Source organism: Drosophila elegans, unplaced genomic scaffold (genome assembly GCF_018152505.1).
Source record: "Drosophila elegans isolate 14027-0461.03 unplaced genomic scaffold, ASM1815250v1 contig_767, whole genome shotgun sequence".
Lineage (NCBI taxonomy): Eukaryota > Metazoa > Arthropoda > Insecta > Diptera > Drosophilidae > Drosophila > Drosophila elegans.
This window is the reverse complement of record NW_024546120.1, coordinates 908,743-928,480: the sequence shown is the minus strand read 5'-3', so window position 1 is coordinate 928,480 and position 19,738 is coordinate 908,743.

Below are 19,738 nucleotides of genomic sequence, written 5' to 3'. Positions count from 1 at the left end.
CCACAATAGGAGCTATCGGAGAAGTTGTTGACGCAGCACTGGCCAGCCAAAGTGGCAATCATGCCTCCAGACCTATCGTGCTTCTGGCGACACTGGACGTTAGAAACGCGTTTAATAGTGTACGATGGCTGGACATTATCGAAGCGCTAAATAGTCGTTTTCATATACCCGTATATCTAATGCGGATAATACACAGCTATCTAGAGAACAGAAAATTAATCTACCAGACAAACGCATGCGAAAAAGAAATGAACATCACGTCGGGGGCAGCTCAATGTTCTATTTAAGGGCCGGAACTGTGGAATATTAGTTACGACGATATCCTTAACACAGAAAAGCCTGGCGGTGCAATTTTGGTAGGATAAGCGGATGATATAGTCGCAGTGATCACAGCACGCAAGATGGTGTGAGGAGTTGAATAACTCACCAAAAGTTATAAAGCAGACAGAGTAAGCGAATGCAAGCAGTGGCCTCCAGTTTCCAGTTACGGCGAATTCGCCCGTAGTGGTGCAGCGAGAGTGAGTGGTGCCCTGATAACCAGACAAGGATAGGGAGAGTCCGAGAGGGATAGCAATACAAGCGGAGCAGTGAAGGGCCGTGGGCAGAAGGAAGTAACGGGACGGCGCCGGACTTCAGACCCTGATATTGGTGCCGTGCGCAGAGGGGGAAAGGTCGAATGGTAAAACCGTGGACTTTGGACCAGGAGGCAAGGAGACGTCGATAACTAGCGGCAAATAGAGGCCTACATAAGCAGACTGAGCGCAGGAAGCTGGATAAGTCGTTTTCTACCAAGTCAACAAGTAACAGTCATCAAGGTAACCAGTAACCAGTGAATCAACGTGACGAACCAAGTACAGCCGTGCGGAGTCATTAAGGAAACAAAATTGCTTCGTCGAGACGTTTGGGACTTAGAGCTAAAGTCTCCAAATTGAGACACAGGTAGCTGAGGTCCTTACGGCATCACACGGCTAAGACCAGGCGCTTTGTCATAACTTCTGTCGCGATTTGAGCTTGGCATCCCACCCGGCGTGTCCGACAGAGTTGAACAAATAGAGTCCTCCGACGAAGAACCGAGGGCTCAGAAGCAAAGTGGTCTAAAACAAGTTGCCTGCCTACAAGGACTGCGTTGGCGATCTCCGGCGTATGCCTGATCGTCCTGCAGGTAGAAACTGGTCCGCCGTCTGGTGCGACCGGCCGGGACAGAGCAAGTGACAGGAGACTGCGGCTGCGAAAGGCGTACGCATTGAGAGCACAGTGTCTGTCCACCCTAGTCTGGGAACGGTGACGCATCCCTAAGCCCTGTAACCCCGCCGAGCCAAAGGCAACAGAAGGCATCGCGAGCGAAATCCGCGAGGGAGACACCACTTCGCAGCAATCACAACCCCGCGTGACGTTCGACGTGAGAAGGAGCCGACGGCGGAGCATATTTCCATATTGTCATTACAAAACCCCGACCGAGGGTCAAGTCGGCGAATAAAATATCCTTGTATATTCCCAATCTTTCTGTGCATTTTCACTGATCACTAGAGCGGTCACGTTTCTATAAATTTGGTGGGACGAACACTTACATCTTCTGAGCTAGCCGCACGACATTCGTAGCGAGCGGATAAGGCAAGGAAATCCGTTCGTTACAATGGAGCAAGTCCAACGCAAACTTATCCAACTCATGTTCTGTGTAATCGACTGGATACACTCTCATGGCTTACAGCTGGCCACAGAAAAAACTGAGTTTATGCTCGCCACACGAAAGCGTATACCCTTGGAGATTGACTTCAATCCGAGTGGCACATTCATACGGACGCAGAAATCGATCAAGTACATCGGAGTCAGGCTGGACTCAAAACTTACTTTTGAGTCACACCTTGGCTACACGAGAGCCAATTCTGCAAATACGACAGGCTTACTAAGCAGACTTATGGAATACGTTTCGTCTGGACCAATGTCATCCAGACGAAAGTTGTTGATCAATATTAATAACGCCATTCTTCTATAGGGATGTGAAGTCTGGGCTGACAAGCTGAAAACCAACTGCAGACTGAAGTCTCTTTTGGTTGTTCAAAGAACTTCGGCCATCCGAATAATACGCGCTTATCGAAGAATGAAAGAAGAATGGCCGAAGAATGAAAGACACTCTACGTCCTCAGACAAGCGGGAGGAGAGACAAGACAAGATATCTTAGACTGCAAGAGGGAGACTCTCGACCTTTGGCAAGAAAGATGGGAGCACGAGTGCTGCGCAAGATGGACCGCGAGACTCATACCCGATCTCAAAGACTGGGTGCAGAGGCTGCACGGGGAGGTAGACTACTACGCTACTAGCTACGCCGGTTGACCTGTTGGCCGAAGAACGAAAAAACTGTACGACCTCAGACAAGCGGGAGGAGATACAAGACAAGATATCTTAGACTGTAAGAGGGAGCCTCTCGACTATTGGCAAGAAAGATGGGAGCACGAGTGCTGCGCAAGATGGACCGCGAGACTCATACCCGATCTCAAAGACTAGATTCAGAGGCTGCACGGGGAGGTAGACTACTACGTAACTCAAGTGCTCTCGGGTCATGGCTATTTGAGTTCGTTTCTACATGAGTTGGGCAAAAGCATAAAAACCAGGGACCTGGACGAAAGGTATGTATGAAGGGCAGTCTGGACGAAGACGATGAGAGGTAACCGCAGAGGTTAGTATGAGCAGATAATTTTATTATTATTATTATTATTATTATTATTATTATTATTATTATTATTATTATTATTATTATTATTATTATTATTATTATTATTATTTTTATTATTATTATTATTATTATTATTATTATTATTATTATTATTATTATTATTATTATTATTATTATTATTATTATTATTATTATTATTATTATTATTATTATTATTATTATTATTAATTTTATTATTATTGATTATTATTATCCTGACGTCCGCCACGCGAACCTTGCTATCGGCGCCGGCGTGCACCGCCACTCGTCCAATCCTCCACTGCTGGGGCGGAAGGTTGTCTTCTGCGACGACGACGAGCGCCCCCACGACGAGGTTGGTCTCCCCCTGGGGCCACTTGGACCGCTGCTGGAGGCTGGAGATGTACTCCCGGGACCATCGCTACCTAAGCCTGTGCCTGAGAGGCGAGCTACGCTGATGGTGGGGCCAGAAGAGGGCCGCCGATGAGCAGATGCCCGGGGGTCAGGGCCTCGCCGTCGTTCGGGTCGCTGCTTAGAGCGCCGAGGGGCCTGGACTTGAGCACGGTCTCCACGCTGGTGAGCAGAGATCCGAGCTCCTCCGCGGTCAAGAGGTCTTGGCCTACCGTCCGAAGGAACGGGTGCTTTGCAGACTTCACACCTGCCTCCCATAGTCCGCCGAAGTGCGGTGCTTAGGGCGGTATGAACGCAAACTCGCATCCTTTTTTTGATGCGAATGTTTCGATACCGCCCCCTGCTCCTCCAGACGGGCTCGGAACTCTCTCATGTGGGCGATCTGCGCCGACGAAATTGGTGGCGTTGTCGCACCACACCTTCTCCGGAATCCCGCGACGACTCACGAACCTTTGAAATGCCAACAAGAACGCACCAGTGGTTGGTCAGACACTAATTCTAAAAGGACCGCTTTGGACGCTAAACAGAAGAACAAGACCACGTACGACTTGTAGGGTGGCTTACCACGGATGCGATATAAAAATCAAAAATCAACGCCACAAATATTGAACGCGCGGAGAGCTCGAAGTCTATCTGCTGGCAAGTTTCCCATAATTTGCGTCAAGAGTTGCGGCTTACAGCGAAAGCAGCGCATGCACGACCGAACTGTTCGTCGGCAGACTTCTTGAGCATTAACTAGCCAGATTTTCTCGCGCAGACGACTTACGAGAGCTCGTGGGCCAGCGTGACAGTTCGTAACGTGCAGGTATGACACATAGGATCTGACGAACTGTGAGCTTTTAGACAGCAACAACGGGAATTTGGCTTCGTACGGGATAGGAGCATTCAATAACCGACCCCCAACTCGTAGCAATGTCGAGGAGCACCAATGTAATTTATTTTCCTGAAGAAAAGGGTTTAACTTTTGAATATTCGTTGCTACCGGTTTATTTTTCCGAATTTTACTTATGTCGTCCCTGAATTCGTCAAATTGGATAACTTCGACAATTTTATCAAAAGCGAAATCCAGTTCTCTTGGCGAAATACTTTTTTCAAAGGGCTTCGACACCTTTCCACCTTTGAATAAAACGAAAAACCCACACGAAAACTCTCAGAAGCTTCAGGTGCGACGAAAAGGACTCTATTTTCTGAAGCACCTAATTTGGCTTTGGGCTGACTACGAGAGCTATTGCCGATTTGTGTAGCTCCATCGACATTACATCAGCCGGCAGTTCGAAATGTTTATTTACAGGCCAATTATTTTCTGAGTCTAGCAAGAACGAAGGCCCACCGAACCAAATGGACGTTGTAAGCTCCTCTACGTCACATCCTCGGGACACTATGTCTGCTGGGTTGACTTTCGTGGGAACGTGTCTCCAAATTGCTTTCTCCGACCACTCCTGAATTTCTGCAACCCGGTTCGAAACAAAAACCTACAACGACGAGGGATAAGTTTTGATCCAGTGTAAAGTGATCTCGGAGTCTGTCCACAGCTGCACACAGCTCAAGGCGAGGCAAAGTTTTCGTCTTGAGGGGAGCTACTTTCGATTTGGCGGTCAATAAAGACACTTTCAAACCTTCAGCAGTTTGAGTCCGAATGTAGATGCACGCTCCATACGCTCGCATGGAAGCGTCAGCGAAACCATGTATTTGAATCGGGACTTGTGGATCTGCGTTGACGAATCGCTATACCTTAATTTTAGGCAGCTGCAGAAGCGTCGCTTTAAACGTCTCCCACGACGTGAGCAACTGCATCGGTAGCGACTCGTCCCAATCTAATTTTTGAAGCCACAGTTCCTGCAACAACATCTTTGCCGTTGTGACCAAAGGACACAAGAGGCCAAGTGGGTCGAAAAGTCGAGCAGTCACCGACAAAATATTTCGTTTTGTTGCGCGAAGATCCAGGAAAGTGTCATCCAACCGAAATTGAAAGTAATCTTTAACCGGTAACGAAACCACGCCAAGGGTCTTGGTTACGTCTGAGTCTGCCATAAGTGGCATTACAGCGTTATCAGATCCGGATAACTCTGGGCAGTTTGAAAACCACTTTGCCAATTCAAAGCCTACCTCTTGCAAGACTTGAGAAACTTCGTCTCGAAGGCTTTGCAGGTCCTCAACGCATCCGGCGCCAGTCAACAAATCGTCAACATAAAAATCATTCTGAATAACCTTTGTGGCTTTTGGATTAGTTGCTTGCGCCATCTCTCCTAGCCGCATTAAACACCGAATCGCCAAAAAGGGTGCTGGCGAAGCTCCATAGGTAACGGTGTTTAACTTAAAGATTTTCAGGGACTCAGAAGGATCTGGTCTCCATACTATGAGCAGGAAGTTTCGATCAGCTTCGTCCACCATCACTTGGCGATACATCTTTTTGACGTCGGCCGCAAGGGCAAACTTATGCAATCTTAACCGAAGCAGAGTCGAGTACAGCTCCTCTGGAATAGTTGAGCCTACCATCAAGATGTCGCTCAACGCTACCTGCGTAGAAGTACGGCTCGATGCATCGAAAACTACTCTCAACTGAGTTGAAGTACTTTGTGGCCGTAAAACGCATTGGTGCGGAATGAAATAGTGCGGAGTATTCGGAATTTTGTCATTGGTGGAGGACATGTGGCCCAGTGAAACATATTCCTCCATGAATTCAATATACATCTTCTTCAGCGAAGGGTCCTTTGACAATTTTCTTTCTAGCGACAAAAATCTACGTTTCGCAACTTCGTATGACGAACCAAGAGTATTTGGGTCAGATTTAAACGGCAAACGAACCGAAAATCTACCAGACGATAATCTTTGAGTATTTTTCTCAAAGTGTTGTTGACAGAGTTGTTGCTCAGGAGTATGGACTTTAGCCTTGGGCGGCAAGTCCTCCACAGAGCTTCTTTTAAGTGGCGATAAGTTTAGTTAATACTTTTCATGCAAACATCTCGTTGGTGTTTAAGCTTTTCGATATCCTTAGTTGCCATTGCGTTTATTTGTATTTATTTGAATTAAATCTCTCGTCTTTTCGTCCTTGGTTATCGTCTTAAAATCACTCTCTTCAAAGGCTGGAACTCAACACTCAGTCTTCTCGTCGTCTGCATTAAGCCAACTATCGCTTTTTGCTCATACTCGTCGTTCGTCTTTTACCTTTATTTGTAGTCTTCTCGACTTTTGTATTAGCTTTCAGATCTCCCATCTTTCTTGTTCTTGTTCAGCTTAGTGGTTGTTGTCTAGGGTAATCGTATGGCATGCTTGCTCCTTAAAGCAGGCACACCCCACACAAAACATTTTACTGCTACCACTGATTTGAATTTGTAAACTAAAATAAAATTATGCTGAAATATTAAAAATATAAAATATATTCTTATCTTCATCATTAACCCAATAGTACCAAGGGTACCAAGTATGAAAAGTAGAAGACGGACAAGAAAAGCAACGGACGGACAAGTTCAAAATACATAAAAACCGAAATACTACATACTAATAGTTGCTTTCACGCATGCTAAGACCTTTTTGTGTCCAGTTTCGTTGTATTAAATGAGTAGTCTATGTGTTGTATGGTTAGTGTTCTCACATGTAAGATTTTACTTAGTATAACATGGAATTCAAATGTTGTTGAAATTTGAATATTCTTCTCCTGAAACATCCTGTGGAACACGCTCGTGCTGGTAATCATATCGACGACTTGAACTCTTACATCCTGTGAATATAGTTGCGAGCTCTTCAAAGATAAGGTTTGCTTCAGCCATATTCTTTAATAATAATGATTTGGCTGGTTTCACAGCCGCTCCTACAAACCGCCAAATTGTGGGGTTTGGGGCGGTATAAGACAAAATTGAAATCCCTTTTCTGCACTATAGCTCGAAATAATATGCAGTTTTTTTATTTGAACTCTTCCATTTTTGTTGCCGCTGCCGTAAATTTTTTAGCGTTTTCGCAGTAAATGCGCTGAGGAACTCCGCGCCGAGCTACAAATCTTTGAATGCATGCTTGAAAAGTATTAGTAGACAATTCAAATACTACATCTATGTGCATTGCTCATCCATTTTCGCTGCGGCTCCCTTAAAGTTTGTAGCGTTATCGCAGTAAATGCGCTGAGCTACAAATCTTTAATGCATGCTAGAAATGTGTAGTAGACAAATCAGACTTCTACTTCTATGTGTATTGCTTTTGAAGCGAACACACAAAAGAAAGCAGCATAACTTTTGCATGGCGATTTTCCTTGTAATATGTATGACGTCATAAATGGGCCACAAAAAACGACACCCGTAACAAGAAACGGGCTATGGCCACGAAGGCGATCAACAGGAATATTTCCCATAACTTGCTTCATCAGTCATGGCTTGCAGGGAAAACAGTGAGTGCATTCGCGGACAACCTTCTTTGCTAATTCCCACCAACTTCTAGTTTACTAACAATACTGAAAATTTAATACTATTTTGTATTAACAACGCGAAAACTTTATGAACGCAGTAGTTCGAGACGATTTTAATTTGCGAAATATTGTGAAACTATGTCGAAAGCGCGACGAAAAGGAGTGGATACGATGACGTTCGATGGATCACTAACAATTATATTTCAATAATTTCTCTTAGAACCTAACTTATGCTACGGTGGCGAGAGACGGGGCGAATTCGCAAGAGCGAACAGACGAAAGCTTTATTGGCTCCCGCTCTCGCCCTACAACTAGTGATTTAAATACAAGCGCTGAGTGCGCAAACACCGCCCCCTCTGAAGGGGACGACGTCCTTCAGCCCAGAACGGGCAACAGAACCAGTCGGTGGACAGCTCGCCGATATTCGCCGTCCTGCGTCCTGACGTCCGCCACGCGAACCTTGCTATCGGCGCCGGCGTGCACCGCTACCACTCGTCCGATCCTCCACTGCTGGGGCGGAAGGTTGTCTTCTGCGACGACGACGAGCGCTCCCACGACGAGGTTGGGCTCCCCCCTGGTGCCACTTGGACCGCTGCTGGAGGCTGGAGATGTACTCCCGGGACCATCGCTGCCAAAACCTGTGCCTGAGAGACGAGACACCTCGCCATCGTTGCCAGCAGGTCAGGGTGATCTGGTCCGGGAGCGCCGCTGATGGTGGGGCCAGAAGAGGGCCGCCGATGAGCACATGCCCGGGGGTCAGGGCCTCGCCGTCGTTCGGGTCGCTGCTTAGAGCGCCGAGGGGCCTGGAGTTGAGCACGGTCTCCCCGCTGGTGAGCAGAGTTCCGAGCTCCTCCGCAGTCAAGAGGTCTTGGCCTACCGTCCGAAGGAACAGGTGCTTTGCAAACTTCACACCTGCCTCCCATAGTCCGCCGAAGTGCGGTGCTCTGGGCGGTATGAACGCAAACTCGCATCCTTTTTTTGATGCGAATGTTTCGATATCGCCCCCCTGCTCCTCCAGACGGGCTCGGAACTCTCTCATGTGGCGATCTGCGCCGACGAAATTGGTGGCGTTGTCGCACCACACCTTCTCCGGAATCCCGCGACGACTCACGAACCTTTGAAATGCCAACAAGAACGCACCAGTGGTTAGGTCAGACACTAATTCTAAAAGGACCGCTTTGGACGCAAAACAGACGAACAAGGCCACGTACGACTTGTACGGTGGCTTACCACGGATACGATAAAAAAATCAATAATCAACGCCACAAATATTGAACGGGCGGAGAGCTCGAAGTCTATCTGCTGGCAAATTTCCCAAAATTTGCGTCAAGAGTTGCGGCTTACAGCGAAAGCAGCGCTTGCACGACCGAACTGTTCGTCGGCAGACTTCTTGAGCATTAAATAGCCAGATTTTTTCGCGCAGACGACTTACGAAAGCTCGTGGGCCAGCGTGACAGTTCGTAACGTGCAGGTATGACACATAGGATCTGACGAACTGTGAGCTTTTAGACAGCAACAACGGGAATTTGGCTTCGTACGGGATAGGAGCATTCAATAACCGACCCCCAACTCGTAGCAATGTCGAGGAGCACCAATGTAATTTATTTTCCTGAAGAAAAGGGTTTAACTTTTGAATATTCGTTGCTACCGGTTTATTTTTCCGAATTTTACTTCTGTCGTCCCTGAATTCGTCAAATTGGATAACTTCGACAATTTTATCAAAAGCGAAATCCAGTTCTCTTGGCGAAATACTTTTTTCAAAGGGCTTCGACACCTTTCCACCTTTGAATAAAACGAAAAACCCACACGAAAACTCTCAGAAGCTTCAGGTGCGACGAAAAGGACTCTATTTTCTGAAGCACATAATTTGGCTCTGGGCTGACTACGAGAGCTATTGCCGATTTGCGTAGCTCCATCAACATTACATCAGCCGGTAGTTCGAAATGTTTATTTACAGGCCAATTATTTTCTGAGTCTAGCAAGAACGAAGGCCCACCGAACCAAATGGACGTTGTAAGCACCTCTACGTCACATCCTCGGGACACTATATCTGCTGGGTTGACTTTCGTGGGATCGTGTCTCCAAATTGCTTTCTCCGACCACTCCTGAATTTCTGCAAACCGGTTCGAAACAAAAACCTACAACGACGAGGGATAAGTTTTGATCCAGTGTAAAGTGATCTCGGAGTCTGTCCACAGGAAAACATTCTCAATGGGAGAATTTAGCAATGGCCTGACACGATTATAGAGATCTGCTAAAAGGTGAGCTGCACACAGCTCAAGGCGAGGCAAAGTTTTCGTCTTGAGGGGAGCTACTTTCGATTTGGCGGTCAATAAAGACACTTTCAAACCTTCAGCAGTTTGAGTCCGAATGTAGATGCACGCTCCATACGCTCGCATGGAAGCGTCAGCGAAACCATGTATTTGAATCGGGACTTGTGGATCTGCGTTGATGAATCGCTATACCTTAATTTTAGGCAGCTGCAGGAAGCGTCGCTTTAAACGTCTCCCACGACGTGAGCAACTGCATCGGTAGCGACTCGTCCCAATCTAATTTTTGAAGCCACAGTTCCTGCAACAACATCTTTGCCGTTGTGACCAAAGGACACAAGAGGCCAAGTGGGTCGAAAAGTCGAGCAGTCACCGACAAAATATTTCGTTTTGTTGCGCGAAGATCCAGGAAAGTGTCATCCAACCGAAATTGAAAGTAATCTTTAACCGGTAACGAAACCACGCCAAGGGTCTTGGTTACGTCTGAGTCTGCCATAAGTGGCATTACAGCGTTATCAGATCCGGATAACTCTGGGCAGTTTGAAAACCACTTTGCCAATTCAAAGCCTACCTCTTGCAAGACTTGAGAAACTTCGTCTCGAAGGCTTTGCAGGTCCTCAACGCATCCGGCGCCAGTCAACAAATCGTCAACATAAAAATCATTCTGAATAACCTTTGTGGCTTTTGGATTAGTTGCTTGCGCCATCTCTCCTAGCCGCATTAAACACCGAATCGCCAAAAAGGGTGCTGGCGAAGCTCCATAGGTAACGGTGTTTAACTTAAAGATTTTCAGGGACTCAGAAGGATCTCGTCTCCATACTATGAGCAGGAAGTTTTGATCAGCTTCGTCCACCATCACTTGGCGATACATCTTTTTGACGTCGGCCGCAAGGGCAAACTTATGCAATCTTAACCGAAGCAGAGTCGAGTACAGCTCCTCTTGAATAGTTGAGCCTACCATCAAGATGTCGCTCAACGCTACCTGCGTAGAAGTACGGCTCGATGCATCGAAAACTACTCTCAACTGAGTTGAAGTACTTTGTGGCCGTAAAACGCATTGGTGCGGAATGAAATAGTGCGGAGTATTCGGAATTTTGTCATTGGTGGAGGACATGTGGCCCAGTGAAACATATTCCTCCATGAATTCAATATACATCTTCTTCAGCGAAGGGTCCTTTGACAATTTTCTTTCTAGCGACAAAAATCTACGTTTCGCAACTTCGTATGACGAACCAAGAGTATTTGGGTCAGATTTAAACGGCAAACGAACCGAAAATCTACCAGACGATAATCTTTGAGTATTTTTCTCAAAGTGTTGTTGACAGAGTTGTTGCTCAGGAGTATGGACTTTAGCCTTGGGCGGCAAGTCCTCCACAGAGCTTCTTTTAAGTGGCGATAAGTTTGGTTAATACTTTTCATGCAAACATCTCGTTGGTGTTTAAGCTCTTCGATATCCTTAGTTGCCATTGCGTTTATTTGTATTTATTTGGTTGGTATCGAAGAGGTGTTAAATATTTATTTTTATTAAATTATTGATTTTAGCTTAGTACCGAGAAAATTACAGCGAAAAATATCTAAATAGGGTTTTTATATTTTTTATATAAACCCTGCGACAGTATATGCCGCGCGCACGCACTGTAGGGGAGCTAACGCTCAAGCTCGAGCGTACCGAAAAAACGAACAAACGTTTAGGCAGACCGAAAATTGCACTGCTGCAGGGATCGAGAACGAAAACGACCAAAGATAACTCGAAATAGCGGCAGCGGTGTCGGTGTGCGTGTGTATGTGTACGCGGCTAGCGGCTCTTCCTAGGCAAATGCTAACGGAAAGCGAGGAGAACTGGTAGCGACCTTCATGGGAGACATCTTCGCTCAAAGAAAAGGGACGTGGACGAAAGGTATGTATGAAAGGTATGTATGTATTATTATTATTATTATTATTATTATTATTATTATTATTATTATTATTATTATTATTATTATTATTATTATTATTATTATTATTATTATTATTATTATTATTATTATTATTATTATTATTATTATTATTATTATTATAATTATTATTATTATTATTATTATTTTTATTATTATTATTATTATTATTATTATTATTATTATTATTATTATTATTATTATTATTATTATTATTATTATTATTATTATTATTATTATTATTATTATTATTAAAACACCGCTCCCTCTGAAGGGACGTCGTCCTTCAGCCCAGAACGGGCTACAGCTCGCCGATATTCTCCGTCCTGCGTCCTGACGTCCGCCACGCGAACCTTGCTATCGACGCCGGCGTGCACCGCTACCACTCGTCCAATCCTCCACTGCTGGTGCCACTTGGACCGCTGCTGGAGGCTGGAGATGTACTCCCGGGACCATCGCTGCCAAAACCTGTGCCTGAGAGACGAGACACCTCGCCATCGTTGCCAGCAGGTCATGCCCGGGGGTCAGGGCCTCGCCGTCGTTCGGGTCGCTGCTTAGAGCGCCGAGGGGCCTGGAGTTGAGCACGGTCTCCCCGCTGGTGAGCAGAGTTCCGAGCTCCTCCGCAGTCAAGAGGTCTTGGCCTACCGTCCGAAGGAACAGGTGCTTTGCAGACTTCACACCTGCCTCCCATAGTCCGCCGAAGTGCGGTGCTCTGGGCGGTATGAACGCAAACTCGCATCCTTTTTTGATGCGAATGTTTCGATATCGCCCCCCTGCTCCTCCAGACGGGCTCGGAACTCTCTCATGTGGCGATCTGCGCCGACGAAATTGGTGGCATTGTCGCACCACACCTTCTCCGGAATCCCGCGACGACTCACGAACCTTTGAAATGCCAACAAGAACGCACCAGTGGTTAGGTCAGACACTAATTCTAAAAGGACCGCTTTGGACGCAAAACAGACGAACAAGGCCACGTACGATTTGTACGGTGGCTTACCACGGATACGATAAAAAAATCAATAATCAACGCCACAAATATTGAACGGGCGGAGAGCTCGAAGTCTATCTGCTGGCAAATTTCCCAAAATTTGCGTCAAGAGTTGCGGCTTACAGCGAAAGCAGCGCATGCACGACCGAACTGTTCGTCGGCAGACTTCTTGAGCATTAACTAGCCAGATTTTTTCGCGCAGACGACTTACGAAAGCTCGTGGGCCAGCGTGACAGTTCGTAACGTGCAGGTATGACACATAGGATCTGACGAACTGTGAGCTCGTAGCAATGTCGAGGAGCACCAATGTAATTTATTTTCCTGAAGAAAAGGGCTTTACTTTTGAATATTCGTTGCTACCGGTTTATTTTTCCGAATTTTACTTATGTCGTCCCTGAATTCGTGAAATTGGATAACTTTGACAATTTTATCGAAAGCGAAATCCAGTTCTCTTGGCGAAATACTTTTTTCAAAAGGCTTAGACACCTTTCCACCTTTGGGCTGACTACGAGAGCTATTGCCGATTTGCGTAGCTCCATCAACATTACATCAGCCGGTAGTTCGAAATGTTTATTTACAGGCCAATTATTTTCTGAGTCTAGCAAGAACGAAGGCCCACCGAACCAAATGGACGTTGTAAGCACCTCTACGTCACATCCTCGGGACACTATATCTGCTGGGTTGACTTTCGTGGGATCGTGTCTCCAAATTGCTTTCTCCGACCACTCCTGAATTTCTGCAAACCGGTTCGAAACAAAAACCTACAACGACGAGGGATAAGTTTTGATCCAGTGTAAAGTGATCTCGGAGTCTGTCCACAGGAAAACATTCTCAATGGGAGAATTTAGCAATGGCCTGACACGATTATAGAGATCTGCTAAAAGGTGAGCTGCACACAGCTCAAGGCGAGGCAAAGTTTTCGTCTTGAGGGGAGCTACTTTCGATTTGGCGGTCAATAAAGACACTTTCAAACCTTCAGCAGTTTGAGTCCGAACGTAGATGCACGCTCCGTACGCTCGCATGGAATCGTCAGCAAAACCATGTTTTTAAATCGGGACTTGTGGATCTGTGTTGACGAATCGCTATACCTTTATTTTAGGCAGCTGCAGAAGCGTCGCTTTAAACGTCTCCCACGACGTGAGCAACTGCATCGGTAGCGACTCGTCCCAATCTAATTTTCGAAGCCACAGTTCCTGCAACAACATCTTTGCCTTTGTGACCAAAGGACACAAGAGGCCAAGTGGGTCGAAAAGTCGAGCGGTCACCGACAAAATATTTCGTTTTGTTGCGCGAAGATCCAGGAAAGAGTCATCCAACCGAAATTGAAAGTAATCTTTAACCGGTAACCAAACCACGCCAAGGGTCTTGGTTACGTCTGAGTCTGCCATAAGTGGCATTACAGCACTATCAGATGCGGATAACTCTGGGCAGTTTGAAAACCACTTTGCCTATTCAAATCCTGCCTCTTGCAAGACCTGAGAAACTCCGTCTCGAAGATGCGTCCTCAACGCATCCGGCGCCAGTCAACAAATCATCAACATAAAAATCATTCTGAACAACCTTTGCGGCTTTTGGATGAGTTGCTTGCGCCATCTCTCCTAGCCGCATTAAACACCGAATCGCCAAAAAGGGTGCTGGCGAAGTTCCATAGGTAACGGTGTTTAACTTAAAGATTTTCAGGGACTCAGAAGGATCTCGTCTCCATACTATGAGCTGGAAGTTTCGATCAGCTTCGTCCACCATCACTTGGCGATACATCTTTTTGACGTCGGCCGCAAGGGCAAACTTATGCAATCTAAACCGAAGCAGAGTCGAGTACAGCTCCTCTTGAATAGTTGGGCCTACCATCAAGATGTCACTCAACGCTACCTGCGTAGAAGTACGGCTCGATGCATCGAAAACTACTCTCAACTTAGTTGAAGTACTTTGTGGCCGTAAAACGCATTGGTGGGGAATGAAATAGTGCGGAGTATTCGGAATTTTGTCATTGGTGGAGGACATGTGGCCCAGTGAAACATATTCCTCCATGAATTCAATACACATCTTCTTCAGCGAAGGGTCCTTTGACAATTTTCTTTCTAGCGACAAAAATCTACGTTTCGCAACTTCGTATGACGAACCAAGAGTATTTGGGTCAGATTTAAACGGCAAACGAACCGAAAATCTACCAGACGATAATCTTTGAGTATTTTTCTCAAAGTGTTGTTGACAGAGTTGTTGCTCAGGAGTATGGACTTTAGCCTTGGGCGGCAAGTCCTCCACAGACCAAAATTTCTGCAGGGTTGTGTCAATTGACTCCAACGCTTCCTCCTGGCAGATGAGATGTTCCATTTTTTCAGCGTTTTTATTATTTTCAGAGGCACATCTCCCTGACACTATCCAGCCAAGAACTGTCTTTTGTAAGATAGGGAATTCAGGCCCCTGCTTTATCTGGCCAATAGATAAAATTTCAAAGAATGTTTCAGCGCCGATAAGCATATCTATTATTTGGGGCTTGAAGAAGAATGGATCTGCCAACTAAATATTTTCAGACACCCTCCACCCGCTGGTGTTCACCGCTTGATCCGGATGATAACCAGAAATATTTTTCATAATCCAAAAATCGGACGACAATTGGCTGTTCCCTACTCGCGACTTCACAATCGTGTGTATTTTTTTTGTGTCTTGGGCATTAGTTCCACCAATGCCTCGCAAGCTCATTCACACGTCCTCTTTTGTAATTTTGAGCCTCTGAGCGAGCTCATCGGCCACAAAGTTTATTTGTGAACCAGAGTCGAGCAACGCTCGAGCTAATACAAACTCGCCACTTTTGGTTTGGACGCTCACAACAGCAGTTGCAAGAATGACTCGAACTGATACATTCGCATGCAAAACATGCGACGTGGATGGAGACTCCTGCATGAGCGTGGGCTGAGTGGCAACGCGAGTTTTGTGTTTGGGAAATATATGAGTAGCAAAGTGTGATGTGAGGAGTTGCACACTCTACATCTGTTCGATTTGCCTTTTTTGACCGTGTGACCCTTTCTTAAGCAGTTAATGCATAAGGGTGATTCGAAATCGAATCTTTGCTGAACTGTTAGGGCTGCGAAGGAAGCGCAGTTTCCAATCTGATGTTCAGCTGAGTTGCAATACATGCATTGAACAGAGTCGTTCCTGACAGCGACAAACGAAAAACTCCTATTTCCATTCTTCTTAGGGTTAGATTGGGTCTGCTGAACAGTTTTGGGCTTGGAAGCCTCTTCTGCTACCATGTGTTGGTATCGCCTGTTGAGGGCCGCCTCACATTTGCTCCAAAGTGGAAGCGAAGCATAATCTAACTGTACTTCCCATTTTCTTTTAGTTCCTGCATCGACCTTGCTCATTGCCAGATGTATTAAAATAGCATTAGTAATGCGTCTATCATCCCCAATAGACAAGGAGTCATACAAGGCTGTGACCGTTTCGATGAAGGTTCTCAAGGCTGTAGCTGAAGGCTGGGGAATTTTTTGCAAATTAAAAAGTGTCGATATGTTGTCAAAAAAATAAGACAATCATTATCGTACACCCGCTTCAGGCTAGCAAGGGCTTTGGGATAATTTTCCGCAGTGACTTGAAAGGCCCTAACTGTTCCTAAAGCGTCTCCAGCTAAACACGAAATTAAATGATTGAATTTTTCAATATCGTGTAAAGTGTCATCTTATAAAATTTTTAAATTCGGAGCGTTTTCCGCTAAAAGTTGGGAGAACAACGTTCGGTAGACGGCATTGAGGCGGGCGATTTGCTGGCGGAGCGGATTTCTCGATATTATTTTTTTTGCACCTATTTAAAATTGAAATCAGAAATGACTTTGTCATCACGGCCCTCTCTTCCAACTCGTCGCGGTATACATCTTTTGTATCTTTCACTTCTATTTGGTTTTGCAAAAGTGAAGCATTTTCAATGTGCGTATTTAGAATCTTTAATCGACACTATTGCTCGACCGGATTTACTGATAACTTAGCTTCTTTTAAGTGGCGATAAGTTCGGTTAATACTTTTTATGCAAACATCCCGTTGGTGTTTAAGCTCTTCGATATCCTTAGTTGCCATTGCGTTTATTTGTATTTATTTGGTTGGTATCGAAGAGGTGTTAAATATTTATTTTTATTAAATTATTTATTTGTTAAAAATATAATAAAAAATCAACGATCGCACACGGTGTAATGGAAATTAGTGCCGAGAGAATTAGGGTTTTTATATTTTTTATATAAACCCTGCGACAGTATATGCCGCGCGCACGCACTGTAGGGGAGCTAACGCTCAAGCTCAAGCGTACCGAAAAAACGAACAAACGTTTAGACAGACCGAAAATTGCACTCTGCAGCGATCGAGAACGAAAACGACCAAAGATAACTCGAAATAGCGGCAGCGGTGTCGGTGTGCGTGTGTATATGTACGCGGTTCTTCCTAGGCAAATGCTAACGGAGAATGATACACTGACCGATAACTAAGGGCAACGAATATATAAGCCTGACGCCGAAATGCGCGCAAAATTATGAAAAGCGCGGAAAAATTGGAAAAGCGCGGGAAAATTCTGAAAAGCGCGGGAAAATGTTCGGAAAAACTGCGGCGAAAGTTATTGCCGCTAATTTTTGAGAGCTACACTTTTCACAATTTGCACTTTTTTCCAGCTGTTTTATTTATACCCTATATTGGTGCTCACTACGACGAAAGTTGGGGGAATTAAGTTCGCACTAACTGGGTCGACGACGAGTATTTTATTTGCTTGTTTTTTGGCCACATCGATTCACTTATAATTCGAAATATATTATGTTTATTGTAGAATCTTGGATGTAAGTACATGCAAATTTTTATTTCTTGGTTAGAATGCTCACTATCTACCGATTTTTACACGAATGCAAAAAGTTGAAAGATGGGCCAAAACACAATTGACAAAACGCCACAGATTAACTTTCAACTTTTGGCACTCTATACATGGATGGCCGACTTGATAATTGCAACTTCCTTTTTTACTTCCATTTGGCGGCAGCAGCAAATTAAGCAATTAAATTTACAGAAACGTCAGGCACAACTTCAATGAGCGGCAGAAAATTTCCAGCGACGAAATATTGTTCAATTTAATTTATTGGCCGAACCGCAATGAATAAATTGCTTTTGGTTTTTGTTGGTAATGTTTATAGTTTTTCACCGAAAAAAAAATTAAAACTCGCGAACTCTACTGCTAATCACGTCGGGGTCACCATGAAAATTTAATACTGTTTTGTATTAACGACGCGAAAACTTGTGACTGCAGTAGTTCGACGATGTTAAATTGCGAATTTGTTTAAACTACTATCGAAAACACGACGAAAAGGAATTATTATTATTATTATTATTATTATTATTATTATTATTATTATTATTATTATTATTATTATTATTATTATTATTATTATTATTATTATTATTATTATTATTATTATTATTATTATTATTATTATTATTATTATTATTATTATTATTATTATTATTATTATTGTTATTATTATTATTATTATTATTATTATTATTATTATTATTATTATTATTATTATTATTATTATTATTATTATTATTATTATTATTATTATTATTATTATTATTATTATTATTATTACTATTACTATTACTACTATTATTATTATTTATTATTATTATTGGCGAGTCTTTACGTCTTTTGATGTTAAAACAGCGAAACATCAACATGGAAGTCAAAAACTGAGTCTCACAATCAAGCGACCTCCTGGATAGCGTTGGGAATTACAGAAAAAGTTGGGTGACTCTCGAAGCAGAGAAAGGTAAGGATGTTTACATGGTAACTGAAGCCAACAAAAGAAGGAAAGAAACTGACACACCAGTAACGTGCCGTACAAAGCGGGGTGCCTCTAGCCCGGCCGTGCAAGAGTCATCCAAAAAGGCGAAGAGTAAAGACAAGGACGGAAGAGAAAATCCAAAAAGTCTCAAACAGAGAGACGGAACGCACAAAAGATGGCGAGCCCGAGAAGAGCGGAGGAAAGCCCAAGGAGCGAATACGCTCAATGCCTGAAGCAGTTTTGGTCAAGCCTGCAGAAGGCAAAAGCTACGCCGAGGTACTGAGGGAGTTCAGAAAAAATATGAAACCTGACGAGTACGACATTGCCATTCTCTCGGTCAGGAAAACTAAATCAAGGGATATGCTTCTTGAGCTTACAAGAGAAAGCAAGACGGATAAACTCTGTGAGACCATTAAGGGCACTCTAAAAGACAGTGCTACATTGAGAGCCATGAGACCAAAGTGCAAGCTGGAGATTCGTGATCTAGACAGCCTTACAAGTGAGGAGGAAGTCGCTGCTCTTGATTGAACAATAACAGGCGGGCAAAATCAAGAATTCTAGGTGAGACTGACCGGCGGAAATCGCTCTGAGCAAAAACGCGCATTCTTCATATTGCCAACAGAAGTGGTAGCTACAATACTAAAGGAGCCACGAATCAGAATAGGGTGGACTCGATGCCGAGTAAAACGGTACGTAGAAGTCACATGGTGTTTTAGGTGCTTTGGGGAAGGCCATCTCCAAAGGGATTGCACTGGACCAGACAGGAGGGACCTGTGCCGGCCACAAAATGAAAAACTGCACAAGTATGCCGAAATGCTGCTTGTGTGCATACGAACGTCTCACGGATCTGAATCATTTCCCTGGGACGAGTAACTGCGCAGTCAGTGCCCGCAATACCCGAGTCTGAAAGTTCTTCAAGCTAACCTACACAGAAGCCGAACTGCGGACGACCTACTGTCCCAAATAGTACTTGAACATAATGTGGATCTGGTAATAACCAGTCAACAGTACAGAGCAAAATAAGATGGCATCTGGCTAGAAAATGAAGATAAAACTGCAGCCATTTGGATTTCAGCATCAAGCAATATCAGGAAAAACTCAAAGGCACAGGAATGGGGAATGTCTTCGACCAACAGCAGATCCGGATTGGTAGTGGCAAATGTAGGTACAACACCGACATTTCAGGGGATAGGTCACGAAGGTAAAATTCCAGACATAATGCTGGTGTATTGTTTTTATTTAGG